The 13430-nt window shown below is 45.8% G+C and overlaps 1 long non-coding RNA gene across 3 annotated transcripts; it reads right to left on the reverse strand.

Moving 5' to 3' along the window:
- Nucleotides 1-182: 182 nt before the first annotated feature.
- LOC101725704 (uncharacterized) lies at nt 183-12663 on the reverse strand. 3 transcript variants are annotated; one of them, XR_204782.3, is made up of 3 exons: nt 12457-12663; nt 4061-4198; nt 183-667 (listed from the first exon to the last, which is right to left on the reverse strand). It is a non-coding gene; the product is annotated as an uncharacterized LOC101725704 (long non-coding RNA). The 3 variants fall into 3 exon arrangements; XR_015450043.1 differs by lacking the exon at nt 12457-12663 and adding an exon at nt 5461-12450; XR_015450044.1 differs by lacking the exon at nt 12457-12663 and adding an exon at nt 5433-12450.
- Nucleotides 12664-13430: the final 767 nt, after the last annotated feature.

Raw genomic sequence — 13430 nt, forward strand, 5'->3', positions numbered from 1 at the left:
ACTGCTTCTCTCGTGTCCCCACGGGCACCTGGCCTGCAGGGTTCACACCAGTGCAGTCGGACTTGCCTTTGGCCACACAGTCGTGAGAGGGGCTGATGAATCTTGTGCTATGCAGAAGGGGAAACCCTAGAAAGATCCTGGCCATTTTTCATTGGCTTCTTCAGTAGGTAATCCAGGTTGTGTTGCCAGACAGGATGTATTTATTACAGTAAGATAACGTGTGCAGTCTGAATGAAGGACAGGAGAAGGGCACCATCGCAGGAAACCCACTGGGCCGTGGCCTCCCCTAGGCGGCCCCTCCCTGTCTGCATCTCGGGGTTCAGGCTGTGTCTTCCCTGCTGGGAGGGGGTGCGCCACTCCTCAGCTCTCCTACCATCTCATTACGTGCGTGGGGACCTGGCCTGTCAAGCTCAACCCCACACATTCAGGGCCCCAGTGACACAGTTGGCTCAGCAGCCTCTGCCCTCCTGGTTCCAGGGTCCCCGGTGTCTGTGTCATCAATGCTGCTTTTTAGGGTGGAAGCCTGGCAGCGGAGACTCCTCATAGTCACAGGAGCGGGGCCAGAGATGGGCTCCTTCTGCGGAGTTTGCAGGGCAGAGCATGCCATCCTGGCTGAGCTTCAGGTGACCTCCTGGAAGGATGAACAGTCTTGCTCCACTGAGTACAGCTGTAGTAGAAATTCATATTTTAAAAACGTTCAATTTGAGGGAAAGCTTTATATAAGACACATAGTTTTAAAAACTGAAGTGATTACAGGGTAGCAGAAAGGCCTTGCTATTCTGTAACAATGTTACATTTAACCTTTTCCTCTTTGGAGACTCTTAATACTTTGAATCTGGGCTGCTCTGAGTAAGGTGTAGATTTCAGGAGCCAAGCTACCCATAGAAATAATAGAGGAAGTTAAGGTAGAAAAAAATAGCAAACAAAGGAGAGTATTAGTGGTGGCTGATCAGAGGATGTATACATGATCACCACTGTCATGCGACGTAAGTCTATCATAGTTGATTTCAGATTCTGCACTTAAATAACAGTAGCACTTGTTCTTCACGCTTGCTCTCTCTCACCTTCATATTTTATATGAAAGCATATAAGCTTCACCCATTTGCTGAGCAAATGTGCCAAGCATAATCCAGCTAGGCTGCCTGGCTTTGAAATTCAACTCTCCCACTTAATAGTTACATACATTTGGTCAGATGATTTACCTTTTGATCCTTAGTCTCTTTATCTATAAGCTATAGATAATAATAACACCTGCCTTTTTGTTGTATTACATAAGTTAATTAATTTAGAACTTATAATGGGCTCAGGCACACAGTGAGTGATTTGTTGATTATAGCCATTACCATTTTCTACCATGCACAGGAATGTAATGATAAATGGTCTGTGTTCTCAAGGAGCTTCCAGTCTTGCAGGTGGAGACAGACAGGTACATAGATAAAGGAAATAAAGGGTGAAATGATGAAGAATGTTTAGGCTACAGTGGAGAGGTCACAGACAAGGGAGTGGAGAATTCTTTTGGTCAACCCTTTTGAGATGGATGTAATATCAACCCAAAGTGGTTTCTTATTTCCCTGACCCTTAGGTAAGTGATCCTTCCCTATTAAATGCCTGCTTTGCCTGCTTTATTTGCCATAGTTATTCCACTGTGAATAATTATGTAAGCACAATTGAAGGCTTTTCACGAAGGGGCATTGTGGAGCCTCTTTATTTACACTTAGAACAAAAGGCCTTACCATAACTGGTGAAACTAGATTATATTTTCCTGATTTCTTATATTCAGTGTCATATTTCTTATAGAGACTAGAATTATCTGCACAAAGGGAAAATAGCCCCTTTTACATCCCTGAAGTTGGTCTTATTCCTTTTGCCAGTGACTAAGTCATGCAGATATTATTATTTTGGGCTCAGGGGGACATACCCAAGTGGAAGTAAGCTGGGGCTCTGGGAAAGGCTTTCTCAATAATATAAAACTAATGAATGGAAACAGTACTTTTCTGGCTGTTGTTGGTCTTCATGTGATGTCTAGTACTACTGCAGTCATTTTGTAATCATGAGGGGAGATATTGTTGATATCCTAATACTGGCACAATAGAAAGATAGATATAAAATATACACACACTGAAGACATTCTTGAGCTGCTGCATTTGGCAGCTGGAACCTTGATCTACCTCTAGACTTCTTGTGGGTGAAAGCAGCTCCTTAGTTGTATAAGCTGCTTTTAGACAGGTTTTCCACTTTCAATCAAATCCTTCTTGTTGTAGCCTGTGTTATTGTTCCCGAGTGTTTAGGGCACTTTCCTGCAGAAAGACTGCATGGTCTTCCTTTCAGGCCCAGGGCTGGCCATGTGACTGACTCTGGCCATGTGACTGACTCATGAAGTATGAACAGTACCTAGGGCCATTTCCAGGAAAAAGCTCTAAGAGCCAGACTTGGTTTCTCATGCACCCTTTGCTGAGATGCCACCTGGTCCCTCAGTGACTGTAATGAGCAGGGCCTTCCTGTCTCTCTCTCAGCAACTTGTAGCATGTACAAGAAATCAACATCATCATTTTAAACTTCAGAGATTCAATCTGGTCTATTGTGAGTGGTGTACCCCCAAAAAGCTGCAGTGACTAAAAACAAAGAGGCAGGCTAGAGCTTGAGATGCAGAAGCCTGCCCTGGTTGCTGGGGAACCAGCTGGGAGCAGTGCGTGTTAATGACTAAACAGTTACTGGAAGGACAGGCTCCCATCTGCCCGCCCCACGAGCTTCTGGTTGGTGAGACGAGCCTTAGCATAGCAAGTAATGTGATCTCCATCATGCTTCGAAATGTCCTCACTTCCATGCATTATTCAGAGTCAATTAATCATGACTTATTAAGTGTCTCTTAGTATCTCCGACACTCACCTCATCATTTCGTCCCACCACACTGTTTTTGGGTAATGACCTTGCTGTGCCCTCCCCTAGCAATGCACTCCACAGACACCTGCCTGGGAGGGGGGTGGGAGCAGTGGCTCAGGGACCATGGAGCTGAAGTTTTGGTGTACAAATATAATGTGGGGGTTGGAACAGGATGATGATGATGATGATGATGATGATGATAGTAGTGATGGTGATGGGCCGGGGATTTAGCTCAGTGGTTCCACTGCCTGTCACACAAGCGCAAGGTCCAGAGTTCAATCCCCGGTACCAAAAAATAAAATAAAATAAGTAGTGATGGTGATGATGGTACTGATGGTGGTGGTGGTGGTGATGGTGGCAGCAGTGGTGATGGTAATAATAGCAACTAATATTTATTCTGAAGCACTTGCTGTATACCTTGGGTCATTTTAAGCACTTTGCATATAATAAATCACCAGTCTTCACTTTATAATGCAGGATTCTTGTTATTACAGACAAGGAAACATGGCCCAAAAAGGATCTTGTCCAAGGTCATGCATCTAAAATATGGTGATGCTCTGATTCTGTCTCTGGCTCCAGAGCTGCGTTCTAACCATGATGCTTAACTCCCTGGAGTGGGAGCCATTCCTGCTGCCACGATTCCTGGAGAAGCAGCAGGCCGTTCATTTCCACCAGGCTTAAATCCCTGCACTGATGTCCTCAGCCCTAAGATAGTGCTGCTGAAGGTTCTGTCCTCTGGGAGTTGTGAAAAACGAAGCTCATGACTCATGTGAATACCCTAACTGGTCTCTGACAGCCACCCACTGGATGTCACTGGGGCTGCAGTGGGACTTAGGACAGGTGCTGTCTTGAAGGGCCACGCACAAAACAAAATGAATTTCTCCTGGAGTCTGCAGGAGGGTGCAGAAAGCAAGGCCTGGGAAAGGGTGGCTGGACAGTGCCTTCAGGGCTCTGCATGTGACATGGGAGGGGATGCTCCTGGCCACTGCAATAGCAGCAGGTAGACCATTTGGACCAATTTAAGGCCACTAGGACATTTTTCTGAGATGCCAAGGGGCATGTTGGTCTGTCTACAGGAGTGCAGAAATGAAAGCAGGAGCTTGAATCCCAATCTGCTTCAGAAAATATGTGCAAATGTATCTCAGAAAAGATAGTATTTGGGGGAAATGAAATTATCTACCTGTGCCTCCAGGCCTCTAGCCTCTGTCTCCAAAGTATATTTCAGGTCTGAACACTTCTTGCCATCCTTGCTGTGACCACTGCCAACACCTGCTTAAGGCCACCATGGTGTCTCCTCTGCTTCTATTCTTGTCCCTCCCTGCATAGGGAAGAAACAAACAAATGTTCTCTGTACTCACACTCAATATAAAAAACATCCGGCCACCAAAATCTGTGGGTTTTGTTTCATCGCACCAATAATCAATTGCTGACACCAGCTCTGGGAGTCGTACAATTTAACTCAGTCCTGACACCAACTGGAGTTAGCCTGGACCCTGCATGTGAAACGGCCCAGCCCTTCTGGGGTTCTGTAGTTTGCTAGGGCAGCTTATGGAACCCAGAAAAGCATTTTACTTACTATTGCAGATTTATTACAAAGGATATTTTAAAGGATCCAAAAGAGTAGCCCAGTGAAGAGGTACATAGGGGAAGGGGAAAGGCCCCAAGCTTAGGGCCCCTGTGGAGTTGGGGTACACCGCTGTCCTGGCATGTGTATGTGGGAGCCTCCTGGGAGCGCTGTGAAGGTCCTAGGTCAGTGATGTTTACAGTGGCTTCATCAAATAGCTGTGGCCAATTACTAACTCAGTCTCCAGCCCACCTCCTTCCCACAGGGAGAGGGGTGGGGCTGAAAGCCCGAAGCTTTCCCCGTCACCTGTTCTGTCTGGTGCCCAGTGCCCAGCCAGGAGGCCACTGAGAGTCAGCTCATCAGAGCAAAGATGCTCCTGTCTCCCTGGGGATCCCATTCAAAGGAAGTCCTGCTTCAGAACTATGGTCAAAGTGTAACTATGAGAACACAAGATGCACCTAGTACCCCCATTTCTGGGGGAGATTACAAGGAGTGGGAAGCTTTGTGCCAGGGATCAGGAGCAGAGGACAAATAATTTTTTAATTATGTCCTATGACCCCATCCATTTGCCTTATGGTAGACAGAGAGATCTTTTAAAAGATGCGTATAATTCTTGTTGTCCCTTCCCACTCTTTGAATAAACCCCCATTCTTTACCATGTATCTGGCCCAGCCTCCCTCCCAGATTTCATCTCTCACTATTCTCCCCCACTCCCCTTTCCCTACAACCATGTGCTGCTGGTCTTTGTGTTGTATGAACACACCAAGCTCCTTCCTATCTTAGGGTCTCGGCATCAGCTGCTCATCTTGCCTAGAATTCTCTCTTCCCTCATGGCCCAGGCCGAAGCTCTTTGCATAGCTGGATCTCTCCTCTGGTCTTAATCTAGATACTACCCTTTTCTAATTTCCAGGCCACCTTGTTTCCTGCCACTGTCCCCCCACCTCTACTGGGCATCTTCAATTCCATTTGCAGCCTTCATTTCACTCACACTCTCTGAGACTGTCTCGTTCACTCACTGGCTTGTTCGTGGGTTCGAAGCTGGTCTCCTCTACTGGACTCAATGAACCTTGTGGGCCTCTTCCAGATGGTCCCCAGCTGTGAGGTCATTTCTCAGTGTGTCGAGACACCATAAATTAACATAAATTAAGAAAGAAGTAATTTACATTGAATCTCCATCAGTATATAGTTCAATTTATTTATATGTCCCAGTAGAAAGTGAAAAAAGAGAAAACAATTTATTTACATTTAATTGAATTTTTTTTTACATTTAATTGAATATTGATGTATTCTTTGGATGCTGGTAAAGGAGTAGTGATATTTGAACATAATTTGGGGAGGTTAATCTACCCCTTGAAAATCTGAAATTACATATGGCCCAGAACAAATTAGTCTTGTGTAGAAAATTTTAAAACTCAGGAGCACTATTGATAGGTTCCTATTTTTAAATATTATGAAAATATAAAATTTAAGTGTCATGAAAATGAAAATGAGAAGCTATAATGTTTCTATAATAAAGAGCTTATAGTTGTAAGGGTAGAGAATATGATGGCAAAATCTAGCTGAACCATATTTTCTTCATGGATTTTTTTTTGAGACATTTTAGAGAATTTTTTTTTTTTGGTACCGGGGATCGGACTTGGGTCCTTGCACTTGCGCAGCAGGCAGCAAAACCACTGAGCTAAATCCTCAGCCCTAAGAGGATTTTTTGTACCTAATGGTACCCAGTATTACTTGGAGTCTGGTAATACATTAACCTAGAACTTGGGTATGAATTACACTCACTTATTTCTCTTATTTTTGTCTTAATTAAACATTTTTATATTTAAGGATTCTGGGATACAATCATCTTCTAGTCCACATAGGACTAAATTTATTCCTAATCACTGATGTGTAAGGGGCCCTCTCTGAGAGCGAAGTGTTAATTCTGGCTGGTTTTGAAACAAGAACCCTGGGGGCATCTCTTCTTCTTCTTTCCATTTTTAGACACCTCTGTTAGCTGCCTTACACTTGGGTGGAAGTGTTTTTAAATGAGCTTGTGAAGATTTGGAAGAGATTTTATTTTTAATATCCCAGATTGCCTCCTCCACATTGGGCTGGTTTGTTACATGTTCTCCATCTGTCTTGGAGATGGGGGAAATTCAGCAGGGGAAGTGGAAAGGGCAAATCGTTGCTTGGTTTTATAAGATGCCTGAAGACAACTTCACACTTAAGATCTAGTGCCTGGATGCCTCCATTTCTACCGTGCAAAAAGCACTGCCCAGGTGCCTGTCATCTGCTGAGCAGATGCGCGGGGCCCAGATGATCCTGCCTCCCAAAGTCAGGAGAGAGGCTGTTGCTTAGTTACTCCCTGCTAGAAAGCTTGTGGGTGCAGAACCTTTTACACAGTTCAGTTCTGAGGCTTCTTAGCACGTCAGGTGAATTTAATGAAACACAGATTGGTTCTTTTGTTATGAATTTCCTTAGAGGAGCATCTAATCAATTTACTTTCTGGCTAGAGTTGGTCTGGGATTTCTGATATTTTTCTTCAGTGTTTTGATTTCATCAACATTTAAGGAGAGAAAATCTTTTTCTATTCCTGACCCCTTCTACACTTGACTGTGAAAGCCCTTGAAATCTTACTACTCGCTGGACATTACATCCAATGTCAAGGTCCTGTTATCTTTTCTTTTTAAGCCACCAGACAATACCTGGTAAAGTTCATTTTTTCTCTCTCTCTGAAAAATCAGCGGGCTACATCGTAATTAGAGAACTTGGTGGGCTATGTGTCTGGGAGGACTGAGTGCTTTTTACTACCCTATCATTGATTAATGTTCATTTGTGTATTTATTATCTTGTAGCCTTAGAACATGAATAAGACTACAGATCTTTTATGCCACTGAATAAAATATTCTCGAAAGGGTCATCAGTCAGGAGCTATAAGGTAAATTTTTGTGTGTGTTTAATTGTAAATTATTATTATTATTACTTTGCAGTACTGGAAATTGAACCCAGGGCCTTTCACTGAACTACACCCCCTGACCCTTTTTATTTTTTATTCTAAGACAGGGTTTTGCTAAGTCACCAAGTTGCCCAGGCTGGGCTTGAACTTATGATCCTCCTGTCTCAGCTTCTTGGAGTGCTGGGATTAATACCTGGCTAATCACAAATCATTCTTTGAGCAGAATCAAATCTTCAACAAGTAAAACTCTCAGCTCCTACTTTTACGAGAACGTACAGAATTGAGGTGATGCTAATATCCTGGTTTGTTAATTTGGGATTAAGGTAATGCTAGTATCCTGGTTTGTTTACTTGGGAGGTTTGTTACTTCAGAATTATTCTAGGTAAAGCATTTTCAGTCAAAACTGAGCTGCGGGGGTAAGTGATATTTTAAAAATCCAGTGGCATTTAAAGCTGGCTTTACAGTTTGCAGGCTTGAAGCCTATAAACCTATACATTAGTGCCTATTCCTCACAATATCAAATGGTCTCCTGTCCTGTGACTCATCTTAGATGCTCATTTGCTATCAGTATCTCCTATCCTGTTACAGACCTTGCTGTCACCCAGAGCTGCCTCATCTCTGAAATCCTGAACTTTGAAATTCCACTCTGTCCCTGGCCTTGGACCCTACCACTCTCCTCAATGCTGCCCTCCCAGGCTTCAGTCTCCCATGCATCTGAGCTTCCATCTTCTCCCTGGGGCTCTGCCTTTAGTGTGCTCTCATCCTTGGAAGGATACTTTATCCCTTGACTTGCTCAACCGACAAACCTTCCATCTTGGCTGCTCCATCTGTGTTTTCTTTGGCGCTTTATATAACTGCAGAAAAATCAGACTTCTGCAGTCAGGTGCTAACTCGGGTTTTGAATTTCAAACCTCAGGTGGATGCTCAAGGTCATCAGAAATTCCTTTGAGCCATCCTAGCTGGTTCTTTGAGAATTTGCATGACCTAAGACATGTGGGACCAAAGGGTAGGATCAAATTATCTAATTCAAATACACTTAAAAGTTCATTTTTGTTTTTCTTCTTTTTATTTTTATTTTCTTTTGCAATTTTGCATAGTAAGATATAGTAGGCGCATAGTAGGTGTGTAGTAGGTCTTCATTCCCCCAGTCCTACTCCTTTAGGAGTTTTGCTTTTTGCTTTCTACCTTTTTGTATTGGTTCATCTTTTCTTAAGAACTGGATTTTTTTGTAATGTAAAAATTTTCCAGATAGATTACTTCCTGTGAAGAGTATTAAAAGGGCAATGTATTGAGTGCTTAGATCAACCCTTCCGGGGGGATCTTAAAAGCTTTATCACCTCTCAATATTATTACACTGGGGAATAGGTTTCTAACACATGAGCTTTTGGGGGACTAACCCTAACCAAGCCATAGCAGGGTTGCTAGAAGGAGTAAATGACTTAATGTGTTTTCCCTGCCAGCCTGAAATGACTGTCAACCCCTTCATTTTAAATATGAAATGTGATAAAAAATACAGTAAATGCTTAAAATATGTATTACAGTAAAAGGCACAATGCCAATTACTCTCCCTCAAATACTCCCCCTCACTTCAAATACACTCATCCCATCATTCTTGCCACTTTCTGAAGCAGTTCTGCAAGTCTTCTTTTGTGAGTGTCTTTAGTTGTGCTGTCACGGCCACCTCATTGTCCTGAATTGATTCAAAACATTTACCTTTCATGGTCATTTTGACTGTGGGGAAGAGCCAGAAGTTGTGTGGTGTGTGTGGTGCCAGATTTGAAGAGTGAGGTGGATGAGGACGCGCTGCAATGTTTTTGTGAACCTGCCTTTCCACTGGGTGTCACTGAGCAGCAGCATTCACTCTGGGTTTTTTATTGCATCTCCTAAAGACCCTTAGGAAAGAGGACTTCCTGAACTGCTTTGGAAAGTGGTAAGAATGATGGGATAAGTGTGTTTGAAGCAAGGGAGAACATGTTAAAGGGTATTAATGGCAATGTGTTTTACTGTAATGCATTTAAAAAATTTAAATATTTAGCTGCCCCTTGTACTACTTTTATCACAATCCATGCCCCAGAGGGAGGGGGCACCTCCTATGCGGGTGAACCCCTCACTTGCTGGCCTCTTCCAGGGCCTTGAGAGTAACCCCAGCAATGTGCTCATATGGTACTGGGGTCAAGATTGCAAGCAGGAGAATTTTTAATCACAACTGGTTAAGATGCCATCTGTCCCCATCTGTTTGCTTGTGTTCGGTAACAATGTGGTGACAGGGCATTTGGGGTTTGGAGACATACATACCTCCTTCAGGCTTCCTGGGTTTCTCCCTCCCATCTCAGTTACCCCTCATCATTCTGGTGTGGAAGCAGCTCCACACTCCTGCTGCCCACTGAGCCACAGGCTGTGGGACTGGGTGCAAACACATCCCAGGCAGCAGGTTACAGACCCCTGGGGCAGAGGAGAAGGTGGCTGAAAAAGTGCAGAACCGGAAGTTGATCTTTGGGACGGTCTTGAAATGGAAATGCAGGATTTGGTTCTCAGGCTCAGTGAGAACAGAATTCCTGTCCTCTTGGGCACATAGCAGATAATGCAGCATTGATCAGTTTACAGGCCTTGCTATGGGCTGGCTGTCTGTGTACCCCCAAATTGCTGTGTTGAAATCCTAAACCCCAGTGTGGGGGGATATAGGGATGAAGCCTTTGGAGGGTGATTTAGATGAGGTCACAACAGTGTCTTTATATGAGATTAGCGCCCTAATAAGAACAGATTCCTTCCCCCTCTCCTCCTCTCCCTTCCCTCCCTTTTCTCTGCCCTTCCCCTCCCCCCAGTTTGAAGAAACTTCCAGAAGCCACTTGTCTGAAACCCAGGAAGAGAGCCCTCACCAGAACTCCACGCCATCTTGGATTTCCTAGCCTCCAGTGAGAAATATCTGTTCTTCAAGCCGCCAAGTTTATGGTGTTTTATGACAGCCACCCGAGCTAAGATACACAGTATGTGCACTACACATTTTGTCTTTTTAAATGGGAATCACATGAGCTGGCCTTAACGCCTGCAGAAACCTGGATCGGCACTAAAATAGCGAGATGGGCTGTGTGTGGAGCTGCAAGCCCAATGCCCCTCAACTGTCAACATTCAAAAACAACTTCCAAGCAATCACACTGGAGAAACATTGGCTTATCCATCCCAGCTCTCTTCAGAAAATATTACAAAATCATTGTTTAGGAGTGAAGAATACAGTCAAAAGCACAAGGAAAAGAAATGTTAGTTGATTCAAAGATATCTGTGTCTCATTTTCTGACTTTTAGAAGGTTTATAGTATTTATCTGCTTTTAAAAAGCTGATAATTTGTAAGATTTCTTTTCTCATTCTAAATAAACATTCACATTAGTTTGGGTTTGGTACATTTTGGGCTCTTTTTCTTAAGCAGGCCTGAGTTCCAGCAGCAGGCACAGTGAGGCTGCTTGCATCCGGAGCGAGCAGGAATGCGGTAAGGCCTTGTGCCCAAGCCCTGCCCTCCCCGGCCTCTGGGAGACTCGCTCCCTACTCGAGCCTGGGCCCTTGCTTCTCAGAGCTCCAGCCACAGGCACCAACCCCACCCTTCCTCCATTCTCCGTTCTGCCATCCAGCTCCCCGCCACCTCTGTTTCCCAGGTGTCCTCTTCTCCGCTCCTCCACTCTCCTGCCATTGGAAGTCCTGTCTTTTCTTGGTACTGGGGATTGGACCCAGTGACTTCACACTGAGCTCTACCTCCAGCCCCCTTCTGTTTTCTTATTTTGAGACAGGGTCTCCCTAGGTCTCTGAGTTCCACAGGCCAAGCTGGACCTTGTGAGCCTCCCGCCTCGGCCTCCAAGAGTGCTGGGATCACAGGGGTGCGCCACTGTGCCCAGCGCTCTTTTCTTTTGAACAAATATTGGTATCCCCCCTCCCCTTCTTTCTTGGACAGGGTGATAGGGTCTTGCTATGTTGCCCAGGCTACTCCCAAACTCCTGGACTCACACAGTCCTCCTGCCTCAGCCTCCCGACTAGCTGGGACTACAAGAGTGTGCTATGGTGCCCGCCCATTATACTTCTTGAAGGAGCAGCAGCCCACACTCCTGGCCTCTACTTTCTTGCTTCCAGTTATTTGACTCAGCTCCCTGGGGTGTGTGTTGTCATGCCCGGGGACCTGTCCTCTGGAGTCGCTCCTGCCTGGCCCCACGGCCTCCCCGTGCATCAGACCATGCTGACGTTGACATCACTCTCTTGCTTCTCTTGCCTTGTCTCTGAGCCCTGGGCTGTGGGCCTTTTGTCCTCCACCGCTCCCTGGAAACTTCCCCTTCCTCAGGCTTCTCCTGGAGATGTGTGCTTATTTTCTAACGAGTCCTTTAGCTGACTCTGAAATGCGCTTTCTGTTCCTGAGGTCGATCCTGCTGGAGCTGGTGGCTGGATCCCCGCCGCTTCCCCCAGAAGCTCCAGGGCTCACCCTCTGGGCGTGGGAGACTCACCACCTTCATCCTGCTCCTCACCTCTGAGCTCCTCACCATGGATCTGTCGCCCTCCGTCACTGGTCGCTTAGCCAGGGCTGTTAGAGCCTCCTGGCTTTCCTCTCCCCAACCCCTCATCTCCAATTATTACCAAGCGTAACTTATTTGACCTTGAAGTCAGGTGCTCCTCACTTTATCTCACATCTACCTCCCACCAGCTCCCGGCACGGGCCCGGCAGTGTCACTCGCGCCTGAGGGTCTCGGGGGCCTCAGCTCTGAGTGGAGCAGTACGCCCGGCGGGGCTGAGAGGAGGAAGTGTGTGAAACGTTCAGAGCACAGCCATGGTGGGTAGAAAAGCTCCCTAGAGAGGGACCTTGCCGTCTTCTGTGCCTCTGAAGTCCGCTTGGCTAACTTGCCCTTTAAACTGCAGGCAGAACCTTCTCTGACCTGCAGAGGGCGCTTCCACTGGGCTCCCTCACTGCCCACTCTGGCGCCATCTGTCTTTCTCTTTGTGACCTGGAAGCCGCCTAGAGCCCACCAGGGCTGGCGTTCAGCCTCTCTATAGCCATCCATCCAGGCTCCTGGGGCCAGACGGTTTGCTTTGCAGAGTGACTTACAGTCAGCAGGGTCTCACTCCTCGGAGCTTTGGAGGCTGGGAGTCCAGGATCCAGGCTCTTGGAGACAGTGTCAGGTTAGGGACCCTTCTCCTAGATGGCACCTTTTCTCCAGGGTCTCACAGGAGGCTCTAACCCACTTCAGAGGGCACGCACCACCTCCCAGCAGCCTCACCTCCTGACACGTCACCTTCACTGGGGGAAGGAAGTCAGCGTAACAAGGGGGGGCAGGAAGCACCAACACTCAGACTACACAGAGAGGCTTAGTAGAAAGACCTGGATCAAAGGACAAAAATGTTAAGAAAAAGAAAGAGCCGTCAGCTCTCTCCCGCTGGCCTGGCAATCAGCTTTCAAAGTATTGCATAACTCATGGACCTATTTCACTGCTTTTCCTTTTTGTATTGAGACTTCCCGGGCAAATCTTGGGCCTGAGAGCATCGTGCTTCTGAAACAGAAAAGGTGTGTGTGTGTGTGTGTGTGCGCGCGCGTGTGTGCATGTTTGTGAGAGTGTGTGTGAGTGAGCGTGCAGGATGCTGGGCCGAGGAAGGAAGTCCACAGCCTGCTCCTAAGCAGGAAATGAATATCCAGGAGCACTGTGGAGACTTCAGATTCTTTTAGCTATGGGTAATGCAACAGAAGGAGTGAGAGCGTAAGCATATTTTTAAGAACAGAGGAGAAAACCCACCCGCTGTGTCCAGTCCTGGGAGAGACCTACTCAGTATAGCCATGCTGATTGGCTAGCGCTGTCCTCTTTCATCTCTTTTTTACACTCCAAAATTTTTTAAAAATCCATTTCTTGATTACAGATGAAGTGACACAAAAGCAGACAGTAAAAAGCAAAACCGAGTCACACCCCAGTCTACTCCCCATAGATAACCTCTGTCTCAGGGCAATTTAAAAATACACATGAGGAGGTTTGAAGTCACACATCCAGGACGGAGCCCACTATGCTAAACAATCAGAAGTGTAAAAGATGC

The sequence above is a fragment of the Heterocephalus glaber genome, unplaced genomic scaffold (assembly GCF_053883595.1).
Source record: "Heterocephalus glaber isolate CG9 unplaced genomic scaffold, H.glaber_assembly_v1.0 deba00000901, whole genome shotgun sequence".
In the NCBI taxonomy this organism is placed as follows: Eukaryota; Metazoa; Chordata; class Mammalia; order Rodentia; family Bathyergidae; genus Heterocephalus; species Heterocephalus glaber.